Source organism: Mandrillus leucophaeus, unplaced genomic scaffold (assembly GCF_000951045.1).
Source record: "Mandrillus leucophaeus isolate KB7577 unplaced genomic scaffold, Mleu.le_1.0 Scaffold346, whole genome shotgun sequence".
NCBI classification, from domain to species: domain Eukaryota; kingdom Metazoa; phylum Chordata; class Mammalia; order Primates; family Cercopithecidae; genus Mandrillus; species Mandrillus leucophaeus.
The window spans coordinates 1,742,541-1,749,163 of record NW_012103654.1 but is presented as its reverse complement, the minus strand read 5'-3'; positions in this window follow the sequence as shown (position 1 = coordinate 1,749,163).

The following is a 6,623-nucleotide window of genomic DNA, read 5'->3' as shown; positions in this document are numbered from 1 at the left end:
AAAAAAAAAAAAAAGAAGAAAAGAAAAACAACTAGTCTCCACCCCCCATCCCCTGCCCTTTTTTTTTTTTCAACTCCTCAAAACGGGTATTGTCCAAAAGCCAAAGAAATGTTTAAACTCATTCACATCATCTTTCAACAGTTTTTTTGAGAGGCAAAGTTTTGAAGCAACTTGCTGGGGGCCCAGGGCACGCGCTCCACGAGCTGTGTTTTGTTTTGTTTTCAATACCCTCAGTTAAATGCACATAAGACTAGAAACCTTTCTTTGTCCTACTCTAGGCCTTTTACAAAGGTAACTTCAGGGCCTGATATGTCCTTTGAAATCCTGAGGAACTCCAGAGTAATTAATCAGTATTCATGGTTCTCCTGTAGAACCTGGGCTTTTTCTGAAGGAGGAGCAAATCCTCAATCCACGTGCTAGCCCAGTGCTTCTCAAACTTTAATATGCACAGGAATAACCTGGGGGTCTTGTTTAAAATGCACATCCTGCCCAGTTGTCTGCTTTTCTTTCTTTCTTTCTCTCTTTCTTTCTCTCTCTTTCTTTCCTTTCTTTCTCTCTCTCTTTCTCTCTCTCTCTCCCTCCCTCTCTCTCTCTCTCTTTCTTTCATTCTTTCTTTTTTTCATTCTTTCTTTCTTTCTTTCAAGAGGGTCTCGCTCTGTCACCCAGGCTCGAGTGCAGAGGCATGATCACGGTTCACTGCAGCCTCGACCTTCTGGACTTAAGGGATTCTGCCACCTGTGCCTCGCAAGTAGCTGGGACTACAGGCGCATGCCACCACGCCCAGCTAGTGTGTGTGTGTGTATGTGTGTGTGTGTGTTTGAGACGGAGTTTCACTCTTGTCACCCAGGCTGCAGTGCAGTGGCACGATCTTGGCTCACTGCAACCTCCACCTCCTGGGTTCAAGCATTTCTCCTGTCTCAGCCTCCTGAGTAGCTGGGGTTACAGGGGTGCACCACCAGGCCCAGCTAATTTTTGTATTTTTGGTAGAGACAGCGTTTCACCATGTTGGCCAGGCTGGCCTCGAACTCCTGACCTCTGGGGATCCACCCGCCTTGGCCTCTCAAAGTACTGGGATTACAGGTGTGAGCCACCACGCCTAGTTGAATGTTCGCTTTCATCTATATTTGGCTTGTGATACAGGAATATTAAGTATTTTGAATTTATAAGCTATGAAGTTTCTCAGTATAAATCAAGTCTCAGAGTAGATACAAGTTTATTTGTTACATTATTTTATGCACTCGGAATTTTAAAAAATAAAAAAATTGATAATATCCCCTCTCTACCTACCCCCATGCCAGTCAGTTGTTAACTGTGCATCAAGTTATCCTTCCCCATTCCCCCAGCATCTGTGCTAATGAGTTACGCACAGTGTCATCACCTCTGCTGTACACTAATGGAATACCTTCCAAACTGATTTAACTTCATTTCTTTTTTTTTGTTTTGTTTTGTTTTGAGACGGAGTCTCGCTCTGTCGCCCAGGCTGGAGTGCAGTGGCCGGATCTCAGCTCACTGCAAGCTCCGCCTCCCAGGTTTAAGCCATTCTCCTGCCTCAGCCTCCCGAGTAGCTGGGACTACAGGCGCCCGCCACTTCGGCCGGCCAGTTTTTTGTACTTTTTAGTAGAGACGGGGTTTCACCATGTTAGCCAGGATGGTCTCGATCTCCTGACCTTGTGATCCGCCTGTCTCGGCCTCCCAAAGTGCTGAGATTACAGGCTTGAGCCACCGCGCCCAGCTAACTTCATCTTTTCTTTTCCACCTCAGATAAAGCACAACTTTAGGTCAGGCGCAGTCGCTCACACCTGTAATCCCAGCACTTTGGGCCGAGGTGGGCAGATCCCCTGAGGTCAGGAGTTCGAGACCAGTCGACATGGTGAAACCCCATCTCCACTAAAAATACGAAAATTAGCTGGGCATGATGGCACACACCTGTAGTCCCAGTTACTCGGGAGGCTGAGGCATGAGAATGGCTTGAACCCAGGAGGTGGAAGTTGCAGTGAGCTGAGACCATACTACTGCATTCCGGCCTGGGTGACAGAGATCCTGCCTCCAGAAGAAAAAAAAAACACAACTTTGATCACACCATGCCTCTGCTCAGAAGGCTTCAGCAGCTCCTCCACTGTCTAAAGAAAACCCAAACTCTGATGTCAGGCACTGATGGTCTTTTTCCTGAACCCTCCTAGGTTTCTAGTTTGGTGCAAATTACTTAATCTCTCTGAGCTTCAATTATTTGTTTAAAAACTATAGATGATAGTACCAACCTCTCAGATGTGTTGTAAGGATTAGGCCAGGTGCAGTGGCTCACGTCTGTGATCTCTGCACTTTGTGGGGCCAAGGTGGAAGGATTGCTTGAGCCCAGAAGTTAGAGACCAGCTGGGGCAGCGTGGTGAGACCCCGTCTCTACAAAAAATACAAAAAATTAGCCAAGCGTGGTGGCATGCACTTGTAGTCTCAGCTACTTGGGAGGCTGAAGCTGGAGGATTGCCTAGGTCCAGGAGGCTGAGGCTGCAGTGAGCCGTGATTGTGCCTCTGCACTCTAGCCTGGGAGACAGTGAGACCCTGTTTCAAAAACAAACAACAAATAAATACATTTCAGTGAATACAAGCCCAGGTGACATATCAGCTTTTTCCTAATCATTTCCATTTTTCCCAGTCTACCTCAGCTGCTAGTCTTTTTTTTTTTTTACACAACTCTTGTCTTATTTTGTGGTTTTTTGTGAATAAATAGTACCCTCTTAAAATGATATTGAGGCCAGGCGCAGTGGCTTACACCTGTAATCCCAGCACTTTGGGAGGCCAAGGCAGGCGGATCACTTAAGCTCAGCAGTTCAAGACCAGCCTGACCAACAAGGTAAAACCCCCTCTGTACTAAAACTACAAAAATTAGCTAGGCATTGTGGTGTGCACCTGTAATCCCACCTACTGGGGAGGCTGAGGCAGGAGAACCACTTGAATCCAGAGGCAGAGGTTGCAGTGAGCTGAGATTGCACCACTGCACTCTAGCCTGGGCAACAGAGCGAGACTCCACCTCAAAAAATAGGTGATATTACATATGTGCAGTGTGAACTTATGTGGATTATAAGGAATAAATCAGAAGAGGGAGAGAAAGAATAAAGGAAGCATTTTGGTACTCATTACTCAAGGTAATGAATGACAATGATGCTCCCAAGCAATGAGGCAAACAAGTCACTCCATGTTATGATCTGAATGACGACAAGTGAATTTAGAGATCATAGAGCCAGACAAGTGCATAGCACCTCCAAGCAATTAAAAAATTGAGGACCCTAGAAAACCAATATAGAGTTAGTAGCCTCTTCTTTGATCATAAATGCAATCATATGGTATGCCCATATATACTAGATTTGGAGGTGATTTAAGTATTTTCAGGGATCATTGTGACTTGACACAATTTTTACCTTCAAAACCTAATCACTACCAACCTCATAAAACTAAATACTAAACTATAAGCCCTTTGAGGAAAAATCTGGGCTTTATGCACCTTGGCATAGTCATGGCATAAAGATGGGGAATAACTTAGAAATCAGAGTATATTCTGATGATAATCAGCCAAGTAATTTTTTTGGCTATATATAAAAACTGACTGAATTAACACATATTGTCAAAAATTCAGCCAGGTGCACTGGCTCATGCCTGAAATCTCAACACTTCGGGAGGCTGAGGCGGGAAGATCACTTGAGCCCAGGAATTTGATACCAACTTGTGCAAAATGGCAGGAACCTGTCTCTACAGAAAATACAAAAATTAGCTGGGCATGATGGCACGAGCCTTGAGTGCCTGCTAATCAGGAGGCTGTGGTGGAAGGATCGCCTGAACACTGGAGGTGGAGGCTGCGGTGGAAGGATCGCCCGAACCCTGGAGGTGGAGGCTGCAGGTACCTGTGATTGTGCCACTGCACTCCAGCCTGGGTAACATACTGAGACCCCATCTCTAAATAAATAAACGAACCAAAGATTTTTTTAAAAAAAGAAGGAAAATATCTAGCTATAATTATGCTAGATTTTGCCAAGCACTGACATTTTTGACACAGTTTCAGAACTAAATGGAACTATATGTTACCTAAATTATGTAAGCTATTTATGTTGTTAAAAATAAAGATGAGAAAGAAAGAGGAAAAAAGAAAAGGTATATACTTAAGCAAAAAGAAGAAAAGATAAATACGACCCCATTACCCAAAGATACCAATTACTAACATTTTTTATTTATAATTGTTCATATTTTTTTTCAGTGTGTGTCTATCTGCTTAATGTACACTTTTAAATCACACTGATGGTTATAAAAATGAATCATAGAATCTTAACACTGAGTGACTGTAGCCCAAGCCCCTCATTTGACAGTTGTGGAATCTGCAAGACTCTTTCCTGAGGGTGGAACACAGCTGGACTATAATTATAGCATCTTTGAAAATATGAGGCCTTCAGGTCACAGAAGTAACTTCATGTTCTTGCTTGTTCAAATCACAGTGGCACAGACTCTGGATACTTATTATGTTCTAGAACAAAAAAATGGGCAACAGAGGGTTAAAAAATACAAAAAAAAAGGTGAAATTAGATTATTGAAGGTTAAAATCAGAATGTTCTTACAAGATTGATCATTAAGTCACTTAGTCATGCTGGAAAAGTGCTTTTGACTGAGTCAGAAAAACTATGCTGCAATTTCCAAACTGCTGTTTATAAGACATGTGACTTTGGTCACTTCTCTGTGCCTATTTCCTCATCTGTAACATGGGAATTATCACTGTTCATTTGTATTTTCATTAAATCAAATGAAACACAGACTGTGAAAGTATCTGTTAACTGTGGGTGTTGTGCAAAGTGAGGTGTTGTTCAAAGCAAGAAAGAGGAATACTGAATGCATAGACTAACTTCTAACAAATCATGCATTTCGTGTTTCCCCTTAGGCTGCAATGTTCTTCCCTATCTTGGTGTCTCTTCCAATTCGATGTTTCGTGTGTGTTTTCAGATCACCATGTGTCTATCTCCTTCATACAACTATCACACTTTTTTTTTTTTCTGAGATGGAGTTTCGCTCTTGTTGCCCAGGCTAGAGTGCAATGGCGCAATCTCATCTCACCGCAACCTCCACCTCCCAGGCTCAAGCGATTCTCCTGCCTTAGCCTCCCGAGTAGCTGGGATTACAGGCATGTGCCACCACTCCCGGTCAATTTTGTAATTTTGGTAGAGACAGGGTTTCTCCATGTTAGTCAGGCTCGTCTTGAACTCCCAACCTCAGGTGATCTGCCTGCCTCAGCCTCCCAAAGTGCTGGGATTACAGGCGTGAGCCACCGTGCTGGCCACGACTATCACATTCTTATTGTCATTCTTGATTTCTATTTCCGTCTCCCCCACTAGATAACACACTCTTAATGATGGAAATTGGGTCTTTTTTGAGGGATGCTTGAGGGCCTCCCCTTTCCTTGTTCCTGCTCTCTATCAGCGCTCTCCAAGACAAGATTCCTCCAACCCCTCAGCCAGGATTTGCCAACCACCATGTCCCTAACCTCAAATCTCCTCCCCACCAGGAAACATTTTTAGAAGCGCCATTAACCCTCTTGTTTTTATATCCCCAGCATGGGAAACAATGCCTAGCAGCCAAACTGCAGTCAGTGAAAGTTGGCTGAAGGATGAATGAATGAGACAACTGAATTATCATATCTGTCTTCAAGAATGCTCTCTTTCTGCCAATCAAGGCCTCCTCTGTGTAAATCTCTGACATCCGACGGTTTGACAATTTTGGTTTGATTATTCAAGGAGGGCCATGACTTGTATTCACTTGTGATTTTGCTGAAGAAAGAATGTGAATGAACACAGGGCCAGGCCTGGGGTCAGGATCCGGGCCCTCTTAGCCGTGTTAGGCTCCCCAGCCTCCAGCTCCTCCATGTGGCTTTGTCATTGCTGACTCTGTCACATGCTCAGTGAAGCCAGAAATCCAGACCTTTTGACTCCGAAGTTCAAGTTCGTTTTTTTCCTTCTCTCTCTCTCTCTCTCTTATTTATTTATTTAATTTTTTTTTTTTTTTTTTGACACCGAGTCTTGCTCTGTCGCCCAGGCTGGAGTGCAGTGGCGCAATCTCGGCTCACCGCAATCTCTGCCTCTCAGGTTCAAGGGATTCTCCTGCCTCAGCCTCCAAGTAGCTGGGATTATAGGCATGCGCCACTACACCAGGCTATTTTTGTATTTTTAGTAGAGACGGGGATTTCTCCATGTTGGTCAGGCTGGTCTCAAACTCCCAACCTTAGGTGATTTGCCGCTTCGGCCTCCCAAAGTGCTAGGATTACAGGTGTGAGCCACTGAGCCCAGCCAATTTTTTTTTTTTTTTGAGACGCGGTCTCACTATGTTGCCCAGGATGATCTTGAACTCCTTCCTAGGCTCAAGCAATCCTCCTGGCTCAGCCTTCCGAAGTGTTGGGATTACAGGCATAAGCCAGCATGCCCGGCCCCTTTCTTACAGGGTCTCACTCTGTTGCCAGGCTAGAGTGCAGTAGTGTGATCTTGGCTCATGCAGCCTCGGTCTCCCACACTCAAGTTAGCCTCCTACCTCAGTCTCTTGAGTAGTTGGAACTACAGGTGAGTGCTACCACGCCTGGCTAATTTTTTTTTTTTTTTTAT